The sequence below is a fragment of the Rhinolophus sinicus genome, chromosome 9 (assembly GCF_057876585.1).
Source record: "Rhinolophus sinicus isolate RSI-liver-muscle chromosome 9, RSI-T2T, whole genome shotgun sequence".
NCBI lineage: Eukaryota > Metazoa > Chordata > Mammalia > Chiroptera > Rhinolophidae > Rhinolophus > Rhinolophus sinicus.
Window position 1 is genome coordinate 31301286 of NC_142509.1, and position 17334 is coordinate 31318619.

The following is a 17334-nucleotide window of genomic DNA, read 5'->3' on the forward strand; positions in this document are numbered from 1 at the left end:
CTATTGAGAAGAGGTAAGTCTGGGCGAGGAGATGATGGGGTTGTTTTGGGGGCATGCTACATTTGAAGGGTCTCTGTCACCTCTAAGTGGAGATGGCCAGAGGGTAGCTGGCTCAGTGGTCTTCAAGGTAGGAGGGAGATCTGGCTTGGATAATGATTGGAGAATCACCAACATCTGGTAACTAATTGAAGCCATGGGACTGAATGAGGTCTCCCAGGGAGAAGGCTGGTTTGTCTCCAAGACAGGCCCTGAGTCGGCACGGGGCCCTGGAACCAGAACATGTGGACACAAGCCAAGATGCTGTGAGCATCGGCTGCCGTATCACCCATTGGAAGACAAGCATTAAACTCCATGGCTCTTGGGCATCTTTTTGCCCTTGGAGTTTGTTTTCTGAATTATACCATTAATGATGATTTGCAGATGGGGAGGAGAGTGAGAATTCTATTTTTCTTTGTCCCACTTTCATTTCTGGTCTCTGAACCCGTGGCTAGAAGTCAGGGGAATGGGAAGAGGTGGGGTGGGTTGGAAGGACAGCTTCATTTGCCATTGCAGATGTGTAGTTTACTCTAGGCTCAATACACACTTTTTTTATGGTTGTTGAGTATTCCTTCACCTTGATCTTGGAATGGTTTAAGGAGCCGGGGGATGGAGACCATTGTTTCCTTATATTTAAACAAGAGAGATAGTAGAACACAGTGGTTAAAAGCATGAATCCAGGAGTCACACTGTGTGGGTTCAAATACCAACGCTACAATTTATAGCTGTGTGACTTGGAAACATTACTTAGTATCTTTGTGCCCCCATTTCCTCATCTGTAAAATGGGGGTTGATAATAGAGTCTCTCTCAAAGGATGAGTATTAAGTGAAGGAAACACCTAGAACAGTGCCTGGCACATAAAAAGTGCTATAAAAGAGTTCTCGAAATAAAAACAGACCAAGTGAAGTAACGGTCATCTTTTAGGGTGACCGCCCAGCCCATAAAGCTTTATTTCTGTGCAAGTCCTTCTCATTCAGAGGACAGACCTTCGCAACCATGTTGAGGTCATGTGACCCTCCCTGGCTGCAGCTGATTGGATCAGGCATAAGCTCAGGAAACAAGGCGGACCAATCAGATTCCTTCTTACAGGAGAAAGCAACATTAGGCTGTCTTTGTTGGCAGCTGGTACTAATAGAATGTTAATTTCTGGTGTTACGTGGAGAAGCGGAGAAAGCCTGGTGGTTGTGGAGAGAGAAGGAAGCGGAGACCGGGTGGTCCCAGAGTGTGAAGCTTGGTGAGAGGTTATCTGGACTCATGATGCCTTTTTAGCTCTTCCAAGGGCCACGCTGCACTTCTCGCCACTCACTTTTGCCAGACACCCCGGCCCCCTTCTCTCTGACTCTCCCTTAGAGTTTAAGCTTGTTTGGGACGTTTTGGCTGCCTGTTCTATTTTAAAAAAAAATTTCTCTCAGGCAGTTAAAGTCGTGGTGACTTTAACTGAATCCCAGAATTTAGCTGTGAAACAGCCTTGTTTTGGGTCTCTTCCTTTTGACCCTTCTTTTCTGCTGTTTACCCTTCTGCTCTGTGTCCCAGGGCAGCCACCTGTGGACAATATACAGTGAACCAGGCTTCCTGGCCTCAGGTGAATTCAGCCAATGGGCACAGAGAAGGAGAGTGAGGGTGGGGTATTTCGTTCCCTGGCCCCCTTCCTGAAGAGTCTCTCAGTCTGGCCGTTTTCCTCAGCCAGAGGTGCACTGCTCCATGGGGACTCTCTCCTTCTGGGTTCTGGTAAATTCTCCCTTTCTTTGTCCCTTTGGGCCCAGGATGGTAACAGCTTGGCTGCTACCAGCCCCGGGCTTCTGCACTATGCCTGGGATGGGATGTTTCTTACACCCACACCTTCATGCTTTAAAAAAAGTCTAGTGTTGTCAAAATTAAACCCGTCTTAAATGATCCCAATTTGAGTGTGCCTCTGCTTTCCTATTGGGACTCTGTTAAAACAGAGAAACGGGGGTCTAGAGTTTGCGGTGCCTTCAAAATGCACAGTAGTGTGAGACCATAAGAATAACCATGCAAGCTAAAACCTTGCAAAACAATGTTAATCACTGGGAAAATTACAGTTCTCGAACTTTTAAAAATTTGTGAAAACATTAAAACATCTTTCACTGCTGGATATAAATGTAGAAGGAAATGCAAAAACAAAAAACAAAAAACAAAACCCTACCTAAAACTAAAACTATTATTTTGTACGCTATATTTTAAAAGTTAGAAATATTGAAAGTGAAAGTGTTTTGTTGCTTGGTTAAACTATCGAGAATAGTTTGAAGACAATGCTTACCTTTGCTTCATCTGTAGCAAGGCCAGCATCTTTTCGATGCCCTGACGAGTTCTACTCTGAGTTTGAATCAGCTTCCAGTATTTTATTTTTGACACTTTGCATGTCGTGGACTATCCACAAGAATTCCTTTAATGTGAAGTTTTTTTGCCGGCATCATTTTCTCTAGGACACTGTCATCTTTTTTGTTGCTTCCCTCATTTATGATGATGCATTTGCCTTCACTACGTGTCTCTGGCTCCCTGTCCAGAGTCACTAAAATGCTAGCATTGTCAACATGTTTACAGTCAGCTGTTTCTTTATCAGCCCACTTACGTTTGATGCACATTTAACTTCCAGTGTTACCTGCAATTCTTTGCTGCAGCTTCATCTTTCTTGGCTAATTTCTTCTTTTGATCACCCATTTAGGTGAAACATCTTGTGAGTTTCTTCCTGAGAGACAAGAAAGCAGCCCGGCTACACGCTTCTCTGTGCATGAACTGAACGACAGATGTGCAATGACCAGCCAGCAACAGACTTGGAAAGAAGTGGTGTGATGGATCATCGCTCATGATGTGCATCTATTATTTCCATAATGACCGCAGACCAGCAGTAAGGTTTGTACGTCACGCAGTTACTTCTAGTTAATTGAATGTGGGAACTTGAAACTTGGACTGTATTACCGGGAGCTGGTGTTACTTAAAAATCTGTGACAAATGAAATCTCTGCGCGCTGGAACTATGCAAAACAGAGATTTCCTGAACTCTGCTTGACACTGACTTATGTTCCAATAAATTAGAATCTCCTCGAAGGCAAGAACCATGCCTTTTTTTGGTTTCGTATCTCCAGCAGCCAGGCTAGAAGATGGCACAGAGTTGGTGCCTAAGACATGTTTATTGCGAGAAGGGACGAATTAGGTGCTTCTCCCACAGTCTCATGACAGATGTGTGGAGATATGACCCTAGAGCAGAATTTAGGGCACCTGGGTTTCCATTAACCAGTGAGCTATTTAGGGCCAATCCCTTTGCTCTGGGGTGTTCATTTTTCCATTGGTCAAGTGGGTGCAAAGGGTTAGATTGGCTTGTGTTGCTCCAAAAATGTTTCTCAGAACAGTTGCCCTGAAAAGCACTTCTCAGAAAAGGGTTCTATACCCAGCTCAGCTTGGAAAATATTGTCTACTCTGTCTCCCGTTTGACATTCACAGTGTGCTGTAGACACCGAAGGCTCTGAAAAGCGCTGTAGTCAAAAACTTGTTTCATTTTATTTATAGTAGAATTTCCCATCGCTCTGCTCCCTCTTTTATACCATTGTACATCCAGTGCAGCTGGTATTGACGCGAACACATTTGGGGACATGCTAGCACTGTTCAAGTTCAGGATTTCCCGATTCTGGAACTCTCTGGAGGTACGACTGTGTCCTAGCCTGACCCCTGGGCAGGAACATGGCTCCGTAACTGACCCAGAGGAGCATCTGCTCTTTGTCCCTTATAAATGAAGACCGAGGCAGATGTGCTCACAGCAGCTGACAAAATGTTCTAGCACGTCCCTGCTTTGAAAGACCTGGAACTCGGCTGACAGGACAGGGGCCTGGCCCACATGTCATGCACATGTATGCCGTACCCCTCCTTCTCATCTCAGGCATTGCTTTCCAATTTAAAACTTGTACTGGTGTACCTCCGTGTTTCCGTCATGGACTGCAGATGACACCTGCTGCGATCTCTGACCCGGTGGAATATTTGCGAGGTAGACCATTACAGAGAAAAGCCCAGGAGGTTTCCCTTTGTTGACGTTCCCCAGGTGGGCTGAGGTTTTTGTGGCAGGGTGTGTGTGTGTTCTTTCCCCTGTGTCACAATCCGTTTCTGTAGCTAGAGCTGTCCTTGAAGGTGACTTTAGTGGAATGAGGTGGAGACGTCCCATGCCATTCCTGAGATTCACTTTATAATCAGCCTTCTCCTCTGGAGGAGGGCCTAGGATGGCTGAGAAGGTGGGAATGGAGTGAGGAGGTAGTCAGCGATCGAGTGGTTAAAGACGGAGTTTAGAATGAAAGGTCAGAGATAGGCTGATGGATCAAGTTTGGGTGAGAGTAAGGAATGGGGTTAAGGCAAGTTATGCTGGTGGCTTTTGCACGTCGGGGATGGGAACTAGATGCATTGGTGGGACACAGCTTGTCTCGAGACACGTAGGTCGGTGTATGTACTGACTTTTCCATAGTCCATATGGCGCTCGTGTGCGTGCGCAGAAGGTTCCACATTTTGGTTGTGTTTTCTCCGCATGTGTGTGAATGTGTGTGGGTGTGTGTGAATCCACACATTCAGCCTGTGGTGCTTTGATTCTTCCACTTACATTTGAGCTCTGAAGGTACAGATTGTTCTGTGATAATTCTTACCAGACTTTTCCTACATGCTCATAGTCAGATGGCTACAAGTTGCCTAAGTTGCAAGCCATTCTCAAAGATACAGAGCCAGAAATAAACATCAGGGTGGAAATAACACTCCTCTCTAGAACCTACGTGCACTACGATGGTAGCTTTGAAGGTCAAGTGGGTTGGTCGGAGGGGAAAGATTTCTTAAGAGGAAGCTGGGGCTTTGGACACAGAGAAGCAGCAGAATTCTCTAAGGAGAGCATCAACGGCAAACTTGGGAGGGAAATGGAAACAGCCTGAGAAATACACCAGTCACCAGGAAATCCACCCAAAAGTCAGCAGGCACAGGAGCCTTCCCCACCTGGTTATATATCCACCTACAAAATACAGGTTCCCAGGGGTCACCTGACCTACTGATCACTGTTTCCAGTGCTGGACCTGGGAATCTGTTCTTTAACCACCTCCTCCCCGGCAACTTTGTAAAGCCATCCTAGAATCATAATAGGATGAGTCTTTGGCTATTTCCATGCGAGGAGGATTATCCAGTTAGAGTCTTCCAAGTAGAGTTCAGGGTTCCTCCACACCTTCATGCACTTAATCAAAACCAATGGCAGAAAACGGTCACGCTCCCCCTGGCCCGATCACCGGGAGTAATTTGAATCTGATCAGTGATGTTTGAGGACATTGACTAGTTTTCCTTTTCTAGGGCTGGAGCTTCCAGGTCAGGGCATGATGGTCCCGTGTCTGTCCGTCTTTTTCTCTCCTCTCTTTTCTGTCTTTCTGGCTATGTATCACAGAGCGACACCTCCTTTCTTAGAAACTGCTCCCCACCCCTAAATGGCCAGCGTCAGTTTGCAGGTGAGGCAATACAGGTGGAGGGAGAGATGGCTTAGAGGTTGACTTTGGCTGGAGGCACTTCAGACAGCAGCAGCCTCAGAAAGGAAGCTTCCAGGTGGTGTGACCCAGCCCTGGTGACTCTCCTGCCTTGCCTTTATTTGGCACCAACGCCTCAGCTAGTAACACCATGCTGTTTTGCTTTCCTTTGTCTGGCATTGTTCTTGGATGACAACCCTTTGGAAAAGGGTAACTGGGAGGGTTTGGTATTTCTGGTTCCCTGTCCAGAATACTTTCCAAATTGACTCCTAGGTTCTACCCAAATTTCTAATGCAAGTATCCGGTACTTGTTATGTGCCGGACATTTTGTCACCATCAACTTCTCTGACCCTTAAGACAACTGTATAAAGTTGGCATTTTGGCCCCTTTTTATGGCGATGGTGATCTTAGAGAATCGCGACCTTCCTTTCTGGGAAGATTGATAAGTGACAGAGGAGGGATTCAAGCTTAGGTCTGGGTCTCCTAAATACATATTCCTTCCTAGACACATCCATCTTGTTGAGGGCAGCTTCGTCCCTGGCAGCCCCAAGATGGCCCCCAGCTGAGCATGAAGGGAGATGTATAAAGGAAGACTCCTGTGCCACCTTAAAGATCTGTACAGCTGTGACAGCACCTTTGGCGAGGAACCATGCCCAGTCCTCTAACGCATCAGTGTCTGAAAGTCGGATTAGCCAGACCTCAAACTGACTCATGAGCTCTGGCCCTTGAGGAATTTTTGTGAGGGTGGAACCAGGAGAGTATTTTGGGTTTTCAGCGGGTGTTGTCTCTCATACCACATTGTCACCTGGTATGGACACCGTGTTGTCTTGTCATGAATTGGGAAACACATTGGCTGTGGATTGGCAGTTTGGGTGAGAATGGGGAGGAGCTTGGGAATGTGGACCTGGCAGGGCTTTTGCTGGGCACGGATGTGGGGGAACAGGTTAACCACAGAGCAGTTTTGAGTGTCTCCCAAGTTCAAAGGCTACTCCTGTCTTGTTGCCTTTCTAGTTTTTCCTCCTCTGAGTCACTTCCGGGACATGAGAAATTTCAATTTCTCCCTTTCCCCTAATAGGTTGGTTGCTTAGGAGATTCTCAGGAAAAAAAATTAAAACGCGCATGTTGTGATAGAGCCTTTTTTCTTGGCAGTGGGGTAAAAAGAGGCGGGACTCTTCCTGCATTTGATGGGGTTCCTTGGGAAACCTCCACAAAGACTACCCATCTACAGTGTGTCACGTGGAAACACTTCGGGGGAGTGGAGTGGCTGAGATCTTGGGTTCTGGAACCACGCTGTCTAACAGAACTTTCTGTGATGATGGAAATGTTCTCTCTCTATACTCTCCAATATGGTAGCCCCTGGCCCGGCATGTTTCTATTAAGCACTTGAAATGCAACTAGTGCAACTGGGGAACTGGACTTTTAATTTGAAGTCCTTTAAAGAGTTGCTTGTGGTTAGTGGCGGCTGTACCAGGCAGCCCAGCCTTAGAACCTGTCGATTTCAAGAGTCCTGAGTCTACCATTTTTTAACTATGACCTTAGGGAAGGTCCTTCACCATTCTGAGCCAGTTTTCCTCATCAGTAATGAGGATAAAAATGGTACCTACATCATAGTATTTCACTTTCATATTATCCCCTTCCCCCATTGCTGTGAAGATTACGCAAGGTGGTATCCTGAAATGCTTAGCCTGGTGCCTGGTACCCAAGCTTTCAATGATTGTTAGAGAACAGAATCCGAGGTGGGAGCAATCATGAGGGCAGAGACATAAAATGAACTTGGTTATCTACTCAACAGCCACTGTGTCCACTCTGCCTTGGAAATAGAGCTCCAATGCTTTCATGAATCACTTGGTCAGTCATGTGCTTCCCCAAAAGATAGGCCCCTCCCCAACTCCCCATCCCACAGGAAGGCGGGTCTCTGAATCATGTCTTGTCTGTGCCAATCATGGTGGCTCCTTCGTGCTTTCCAGTGATTGGTTTAGGTGAGGTCACGTGATATGTTTGTGGCCAATTAGAAATCGGGGGAGATCTGCTGTGCTGTTCCTATCTCACTCTTGAAAAGAGATACAGGAAACAGATGTTCCTTTTTCTACACCTGGAATTTGCTTTCCATGATGCCTTGGCTGGAGCAACCTTTTGGAACCATGTAGGGCAGCCTCAGAGGATAAGCCAACCCCTGGAAAGTGGCAGAGCAGAAAGACAGAACCTGGGTTCCTGATGATGTGATCAGACTTCTGCATTCACTGACCACTGCCATTCGTCCTCCCTCTTCTCTGACCTTTGCCAATTCTTGTTTTCAACCCCTGACTTTAAACCTGAGTTTCAACGCCAAGTGGATCATCCCCGTTTTGACCTGGACTTTTCTGCACAGCTTTGGTCTTAATCCCTTGGCCTTCTGATTTCCCCAGTCTTGGGCAAGGAGGTCGACTATGTCTCTCTGAACGCCAGCCAAGCAGGGGCCGTAGGAGTGAAACACTTCCTACTCTAGAGCTCTTTGTGTTGCCTGTGCCACGCTGCCTTTCCAAGACTGGTGGGAAGTGACCCAGATACTTTCGGTGTGGCCCAGAGTATCTCAGGGCTTCCAGTGACATCCTGCCAATGGACACTATACTTTCCAAAGCAAGTCCACCATTGGAAAGGAGAAACTGATGGATCTGTTTGATCCTTTTCACTTTCCTATTATCCCCTTCCCCCATTACAATCACTGGCAATACTAACTCAGCACCTACTACGTGCTGTTTAAACACATCATCTTTATACATGTCATCCCCTTCGGATCTAAAGTACAGCATAGAGAATATAGTCAATAATACATTGTGTACAGTGCCAGGTGGGTTCTACACTAGTCAGGTGGATCACTGCATAAATTACATAAATGTTTAACCACTATGCTGTACGCCTGAAATTAATATAAAATAATATTGAATGTCAACTGTAACTGAAAAAAGAAATAATTTTTTAAAAAGCAGTTTCAGCCAAAAAAAAAAAAAAAAAGAAAAAAGAAAGAAAGACAGAAAAAAGAAAAAAAGGAAGAAAGAAAAATAGTAAAATAAAGACATCATCTCCTTTAATCCACACAACCTCTCGGGGATGGGTTTTCTCATGATCATTTTACAAATAAAGAAACTGAGGTCTCAGAAGTTCAGAGAACACATCCATGGTTCCACTGCTAGTAGGTGGCAGGTCTAGAATTGTATCCCAGCCAGTCCAGCTCAGAACTCATGGAAGTCTCCAGAACAGTATGTTAGCTTTTCTTCGAAGTGACCCACGTTCCAAAGCCAAACCAGTAGAGATGGTTTGAGGCTGAAGAGGACAGTTTCTTTCCATCTAGCTCTGCTTTCTCTCTTTGCCCAGATTCTGGTCCCCCACGACCTTCATCTTTCTCTCCGAACTTTTCCCTTCATTCTCCACCAGATGGCAAATATTGGAAATCCCTGTGCTTGGATGGCTGGTGACTCCTGGACTCCCTGGGTGCCAGGCTATGGGTCTCAGTGGCTGGAAGCAGCTCGTTTGTTGCTGGGTAGCTAGAGGCAGCCAATGGCCAGACCAGCTTCTCTCTGCTGTCTGTCTAGGGCAGGTGCAGGCTTTCAGGAGAGGAAACAGTTTTTAAACAGCCAAAGCATGGCTGAGTTTGTACTCACTGATCCATGACATAGCCATGTTCCAGTTAGCTTTCTATAGGGCTGAAGACAGGAGCCGAGAAAGACAAACTGTTATGAGTTTCCTTCTCATGCTGGATCCTGGGAGCCGAGCCTACGTGTGCATGTGAGTGGAGGAGGTGAGTGTAAGCAGTGAGAATCCCTGAGCAAAGTTGATTTTACATGACAGCTGTTTCACCAGTGATTTATCTACCAGTTTGCTCACTTTATATCTCAGAACCACCATCCTTCTCTCCACATCCCAAATGTGTATGACTATTCAGGAGTTCACACTCATTTTAGTATCCAGTGACACTGTATTCTATTAGTTCGAAGCATTTCATTCCAGGGGAGGGGATCACACAGAGTGTGAATACTAGGAGGTGGGGGCAGGGGCAAGTGGGGGTCATCCTACAGGTCTAATAACCACAGTTGTCAGGTGTCTTGAACCCCCCCCCCCCCGCCCCGTGTCTCGCCGGCCAGTCTCCATTAAAACAGACACTAGGTTATTTTTAGTTTCTAATTCTTGGCACCTGACACATGGAAAGTATTCACCGCATCACTTCCTTTCCAGTACTCCTATTACTCTATCTTGTCTCGTTCTCCTGTTCCACTTGACATGGCAAATTCAGTGTAGAAACAGGTAGGGTTTTTTTTTTTTTTTTTTTTTTTTTTTTTTTTTAAATGAAATAAACTTTCCTGACTGAGGCAGCGTCAATTTCAGGATTATTCTGGATTCTCTGGGATCCTCGTTGCTGCTGCTCCTTTAATTAATAGAATAAAACACGAGTTGATGATGAGAAAGAGCTCCCTGCCCCACACACACCACATCCTGTCCCGGGGCCTGTAATTCACTAAAATGCCCTTGAAACTGTCCATGAACTTCTCTAAACATCTCGGTCATGCCCAAATATTTACTCACCAGGCACACTGGTCCCCAAAAGACTCCTGTGATGGAAATACAATTTTGCTTATGGAGTTAGGAGAAAAGGTCCCCAAATGCCAGGAACATGCTAGGAACATGTATTTCCCATCACACCTGTCAGTACATCTTTATATTTCTGTGTTGAAATAAAAACAGCCCCGAATATCTATTAACTAGTACAAGAGATCATAACCTAATACTGTGACACAATTTCTCCTAGTACCTTGGGGGGAAATAATTTATTATTATTTTTCTATGTACCTCATAAAATGGAGAAATGATTTAATATGCAGAGTAGAATTAAATTGTTTCCAAAGTGGCCAATTTTCACAATGTTTGAAACTACGTTGTGTGCCCTAGCATGGTTCCAATATCCTTTGACACTTGGAAAAGATTCTGGGGAATGTCACCACGTGTGGCTTGGTTGGGCTCTGGCCTCTCCGCATTTCTCCGTGGAGTTTTCGATGCATCTGGGCTCGGGAGAGAATTGTCAAGCTACCACCTGGAGTCATGCCGCAAACACGTACTCTGGTGGTTTTGTGACCTGTAATTGTTCCTCCAGGAAATCATCTCACCTCCACTCAGGTACCAAATTTCACTGAAACCTTTTCAAAGTCACCCACAATAAATTGGGTTTGGTTTAGCATGTTGAGCCAATTTCGAAGAGCTCTTGGGGGAATCAAGGTGACATATATAAAATGCCTAGCATGCAGCAGTGGGTAACACTTAAGTACTGTTTCCTGAGTTTCTGTTTCAAGTGTTTTTATCCATAAGAGGTCCTTCTATTCTTACAATAACCTTATGAGGGAGGAACTATTGTTACCCACATTCTATAGATGAGGAAACTGAGGCAGACAGGCCTGGCACCCTGGTCCATACTCTAAACCACAATACAATACTGCGTCTCTAAAAGATTCTCAGACGTCTACAGTAACTATTATCTAGATATCCCTAAGAGTGTGGCAAACTCACTGATGTGAGATAACCAGGATAATTTCCACAGACTCACTGTGGACCTATAATTTCTACAGTGGACTATCCACTGTGTTAGATCCATGAGCCCGTAAGTTAGGCTTAGGAAATTCTCAGAATCGTGGATCAAAGGCTCTGAGAAGATTTGCAGGAAGGGAACTCGTCTAATTTTATTTTATTTTTTTAAAACTGTTTCCCAGATTTAGCTGAGCACAGAATCCTTTGGCTCAGCATCACACCTTATCTGCCACCTTACCGTCCTGTGGGCTGGGGTTCCACAGAACACACTCTGGGACACACAGCTCCTCCATCTAGATGTTAAGCAGATCAAGCCTCTCCAGGGAAAGCATTACACTCTCACTCTTCCAGGGTCTTGCAGAATAAAGATGCATTTCATCCACACTCAGACACCCCAAGGCTCTTAAAACAATAGTAAAGGCAACGAGGCATTGAGCCCTTTCTAAGGACCGAGAACGTACACTGTGGGCTTTATGCACTTTATCCCCTGGTCCTAACCAGGAAAGGAGGGCACCAGCCGGTAGTTACTGTGTGCCCCTTTGCCTGTAGATGTAACTTCTGATGATTTCTCTAAGCAGTGACCCTCGGAGAGGTTGTGCTGGAAAGGAGCCTCACAAATCTCTGCTCTGTGGGTCGGTCATAGTTGACTGAGAAGCTCAGTGGCCGCTCCTTTGAATCCTCTATTATATTCCTAGTGAGACTGCATTTCTCCAAGGCTGCTTCCATCCTGGGACGAAGCCTGGTGGGGACATTACCTCAGGCCCCCACCTGCAGGCTGCGGGGCTCCTCTGATAGGTGATGTCGTCGTGAGGTCCCCCATTAGTTTCGCTGAGACTTCCTTTGAACTTGGCTATGATAGAAGCTTCTTCCTGCTCAGCCTTCCCTCCTTCCCCCTTTCCTTTCAGAGGTGTCAGACCTGCCTCTGGGCCTGAAGGCACCCCACCCTCTCCTGCTTCTTCCCTTTCATCTTTCACATCTTGGGGTCTACTTTTCAGAGCATCCTAACGCAGAAGCCGAAACATCCTTGGCTTTGGTTCTCGTGTCAGAGCTGGGTGGCCGTGGTCCAGGCTGGGATCCTGCTTTTGTGGCCTAGAGCAGGAGTCGGCCAACTAGAGCCCACGGGCCCAATCCGGCCTGCTGCCTATTTTTTGGCCAAGAAAATTTGAGTGGCCCACTGCCAGGCCGTTTGTGTATGGATTGTCTATGGCTGCTTCCGTGCTACAAAGGGCACAGTGAAACAGGCTCAACAGAGAGCATGTAGCCTACAAAAGCCTACAATATTTATTGTCTGGCCCTTTATAGAAAAAGTTTCCCGATACGCGGTCTAGAACCACATAGCTGGTTCATTGAATAGTGTTTGGACAAAGAGCACGTCTCCTGCCCTGTAGTCCATCCATTTCATTAAGCAACATGGAATCCAAGAATTGGGGGTAAGAGTTCCTTCGATAAATCATCGTTCAGCACCGTCCCTGCTCATCAAGGCATTTGGATGGACATCTTCATTTGTTCAACAAATGTTTACTGAACACCCCGAAGTACTGAGTGTTATGGTAGGTGCCACATCAGATACATTCATTCATGCTTTTAACAAAGATTTCCAGAGCCCTGATTGGTGCCAGATGAGGCAGGACAGCCACAGGGGATGACACATGTGGTCCCCAAGGAGCATCTGTGTGAGGTGGTTGCCTCCTCCCCACGTTTTTCTTTTTCTTTTCTAACAAAACCCCCATTTCATTCAGGGTGACAATGAGCCAAGCCCCAGGGAATGAACACACTTGACCTACGAGTATGTCAATATCAGCAAACCTCTTCTCTTGGCCCACGATTGCTCTGACGTGGACAGGTGACTCAAACCTGGCCAATAAGGTGTAAGAGGGTGCTCTGCTCAAGGCTTTCAGTAAAGAGTTTCTTACCTAAGGAAAAAAAGAGGTTTGCAAGGAGAGATCCCTTTTCCACCAGCCCCCTTTCTATCCACTGTGGGTCTTATCTTGGGAAGGTTTGATGTCAGCAGTGGCAGCAGCCATTTTGTGACCATGAGGGCAAGGGTGAGCAAATCATGGATGTGGCCCGTGACCCCTCCATCCTCAGCCACTGCCACAACCGTGGAACTGCCTCTGTCAGGCTTCTTGCTCCATGAGCAAAGTAACCTCCCATTTAAACCACCATCAGCTGAACAGTCTCTTCCTTGCATCCCAAGGCCTGCTCAGCGATGCTCTCTTCCAGAGGAGAACACGTTTCCGTGTTATCCCAATAGCCAGCCAGGTCCATCCTAACCTCATCCGTTCTGAGAAAAGATTTCCCCGAGATGTATCTTCTCTCTCCACGCTCTCACCGCTCGTCTTGAAGAATAGTGTTTTGTTGGCCAAAAGCGTAGTCCTGTGATTCAGAATATACAAGGCAGACCAACCCAGTAGTCTGCAACCTTGGGAAGCTTCAAAAGGAGAGAAATCTGGTTCCCATTTTCACCTTGGCACCTCTCCTTGCAGCCAGCAGGCAGCTCGTAGGGCCAGGCAAGGAAACCTACTCGAGGAAGCCCCTTCCAGCACAATCAGGCCTTTCAGAGGTGAGACAGATGGAATGTCAATGATAATTTCAGATCCTTGAGACCTTGGCCACGGTGGGCATGAGTGACGGTGAAGCTGAGAATCAGATTTTTTTTTAAAAAGTGATGAGTTCTGGGGGCAGGGAGGCAACAGGGAAAGCAGTAGACTCATTCATCCTTTTAACAATCACCTCACTCAAGTGACAAGAAAGTAACTGACATGTAGAGATGTTTGATTTTCCTGTTTGTTTTACCATCTCTACAACGGTCTAGTGAGGAAGATACTGTGATCAACATTTTGCAGATGAGGAAACTGAGACTCAGGAGGGTGAGACGTTACTAGCCGGCTGCAGAGCTGGGCCTCACAGTTGCTTCACTGCCCTGTGTTTCTTCATATGGTTTCAAAGGCTTCCAAAGCTGCTGTCCTTTATCTTGCTGTTTGAACTTCGAGGAACCTTGAACACTGAGACCACCTCCAGAACAGTGAGCCTCCTGCTAATAATGCCTCATGAAAATAATAGTGACAGAAACCTTCGTGATAATAACATGGCCATTATTTACTGAGTGTTTAGTAGGTACCAAGCTGGGCTAAGCTTTTTCCTTGCATTCTCTGATTCAATTTTCATAACAGTCCGAGGAAGCAGAAATTAGTATTATTTTATGTGAGGAAACTGAGGCTGTGAGAGAGTAAGAGACCTACCCTGGATCCCAGGACGGGTAAATGGCAAAGCTTGGAGTAGCCCCAGGTGTGTCTGATGCTAGATCCAGAAAATGTCAATTCCACTGGCTATTTCCTCCCTAAAGAATGTCTTTGTCTCCATCTCTCGTCACAGTGTTGAGCCACCTTGTGTCAATTCAGTCTCTCCTCTCCCCTACAACCCCTTTTCTGCTCATGCCTGTGTCCACTTCCTTTGCCCTGTGCATAGATGCCAAATGGGCATGTGTCCCAGCGGGCATTTGCCCATTCTGTTTTCCGGGTGCTCTGTGCTTAGCCTGCCGTGAGGGTTTTGGAAATAGGAGTGGAGGAAGGACAGGGTCCCAGGGAGCAGAGAAGGGGATGTGACGAACTACAGGCTTTCCTAGGGGGCCTGTGTTAACTCTTTTGAGCTGGCAGGTCAAGTGCCCAAAGACTGACTCAGCACTCAGCTGCTTGCTTGCAATTTGTGGGTGGGTTTTACCCCACCCCTTTACATGGGAAAGCAATAGGATGGCTGAATAACATTTTAAAGGGCAAATGACAGAACAACATGCGCAGCTGTGACAATGGATGCACGACCTTGTTGGATACTCTGGCAAATGTACCGGGAAAGATTACTTGTCCTTGACTTCTGCAGAAGGCTGCCTGTCCTGCTGTCCAGGGCAAGAAGGGTCTGAGTCAAGCTTGCAGCCTCTTCTACAGACTAGGCTCTGGGGTCAGAAGAACCGATGCCAGGTGTCTAATTCCTTCATTGTGTGTTCTCTTAGCTCTGTGTGAGAGGCGGAAAGTAATAGCAATTTCCATATGGGGTTGTGGCGACATTTCAATGAGGTCTAGGAGACAGGCCTCATTTCAGCACAATTTCAGCACGTAGTAGGCACTCATTTAATGGTAGTAGTTGTGTGATTGTACATTTTGGAGTAAGGAGATAGTTTTATTGGCATCTGTGGAAACTTCCTCTGCTCACCCCAGCCCCAGAAAAGTGTTGCCCAAAGGATCAAAGATTTGCTATTTGTAGCGATAATTAATAAATGGGCATGTTTTGATGAACATAAAAGTCATCAAATCGTTATTGTTAGGAAAAGATAAACAGTTACACGAAAAATTTAAGAAAATAAAAAGTCTATTCAATCCCTCAACACACTCGGGTATATTTCCTCCCTAGCTGTCCTTTAGTGCGTGGGTCTGCAGACTTTTTCTGTGAAGGGCCCGATAGAAATTCTTTCTGCTTTACAACCATATGCTCTCTGTTGTAACTTCTCAACTCTGCCAAGTGCAGTGTGGAAGCAGCCATTGATAATATGTTAAAAAAAAAAAAAAAAGAACATGGTCACGTTCCAATAGAATCTGATTTTGGAACACTGAAATTTGAATTTCACATAATTTTCCTGGGCTATGAAACATTATTCGTTGTTTGATTTTTTTCTCTCTCAATCATTTAAAAATGTAAAAAAAGAAAAAAACATTCTTAACTCACGAGTTATTCACAAAGAGACAGTGAGCTGGATGGTGGTGTGAGCCAGAGTTTACCAATCCCAGAATCTGTGCCTAAGTGTGCACGCATTGACATGTACGTTATAAATTTTGACTCTATCTGTACAGTTATGAGTCCTGCTTGTTACACTTGAATACATAAGAATTTTCCCATGTGAGCAAATCTATGAAAATCTGCATTTTAATGGCTCCTCGGGATTCTAGTATATAAATGTTTATGGTATATTTTTAACAATTCCCTTTAGTTTCCAATGTTGGTTGTTTCCATTTCGTTGATTATTATGGACAGTGCCATCATAAAATTTTATCTGTGCCTTCTAAATTTAAAAAAGATTCACTTACAAATTCTAAGGACTCCTACACCATTGATGTAACCAAAATCCAGAGCAATCCTTGCCCGTGGACCGCGTGGGAAGGGCTGCACTGGCTGTCTCTTTCCTTCAGGGAAAAGGGTGAATTTCAGGATAACTTTGGGATGTGGAGATGGAAATTTGCATAACTCGGGCTTTCTCCAACCAAGGTTTTGGGCCCCAGATTCCATCTCCCTGCTCTCCCCCCAAAGGGGCCCACACAAGCCAAGTCACCACCAGATGTCTTTAGGGGAAACTGAGGCCCGTAGTGGTTGAGACATTTTCTGCAGGTTACTCAACAAGCTGGTGGTGACATTAGGATTAGAATGCACGACACCCTCATTTCTAGGGTGTGTGGGTCAGGTATGTGCATGGAGCCGAGAAGTTTCACTGACAGAAGAATATGAGGAAAAGGGATGATAATCACACACACACACACACACACACACACACACACACACACACGGAAGGAAAGAAGGAAAAAAATATTCTCTGGCCCATCCAGTCTGTGCCGATTTCCTCTGTTGGGATTTAACTTAATTCAACCTTTTCGTCTTGTTTGCCGTGTACGCCAATTTCCTCCTTTCCCAGAAACAAATCGAGGTGTCTCTTGAACTCATGTAGACTCTTACTTCCCTCGCCTCTCTGTTTAACATTTTCCATATGTGTATTAACCTAGTGGGACGCCAGCTCCCTTGTTTCCCTGAGATATCCGATGCCTGGGTAATGTTCTCGAGTGTTTAAACCTCAGCAGAATGAAAAGTCTCTCTCTTTTCCTTCTGCCCTTTCATAAACGGGGGCATTTCTTGGGAATCTCATTTCCTTTGTGTGCGAGTCCAGTGCTTTTATTATTAGCGCCCGCGTGCTGCCAACATTGTGTTTCTGGGCCTCTGAAATCACTTGGTCTCCACCGTCAGGGGTAAGAAAGACCTATGGAATACAGTGTGGTCCTGTTAATTGATGGAAATCGAGGGCTGAGTTGTCCAGTTTATGGCTGAAAGAAACAACGGGGGAGGGTTGACAGTTTACCGATCGGGCAACTGAGAGCTCACCTGGCTTGTCCTGAGTCACACAGTTTGTTCGGGGCATATGACAAACACTGAATTGCCGGGATAAATCTAACTGTTGTTCACCCTTAGGAGAGAGCCAGTGAGAAAGAGAATTAAACTCATTCCC

At 45.8% G+C, this 17334-nt stretch overlaps 1 long non-coding RNA gene across 1 annotated transcript in view; it reads left to right on the forward strand.

The window, feature by feature from the left end:
* Positions 1-17334, forward strand: part of LOC148757330 (uncharacterized) — a 222979-nt gene that overhangs the window by 107491 nt on the left and 98154 nt on the right. Inside the window, exon 3 of the long non-coding RNA XR_016022455.1 lies at positions 2721-2908. This is a non-coding gene — a long non-coding RNA (uncharacterized LOC148757330). The remainder of the gene's footprint in view (positions 1-2720; positions 2909-17334) is intronic.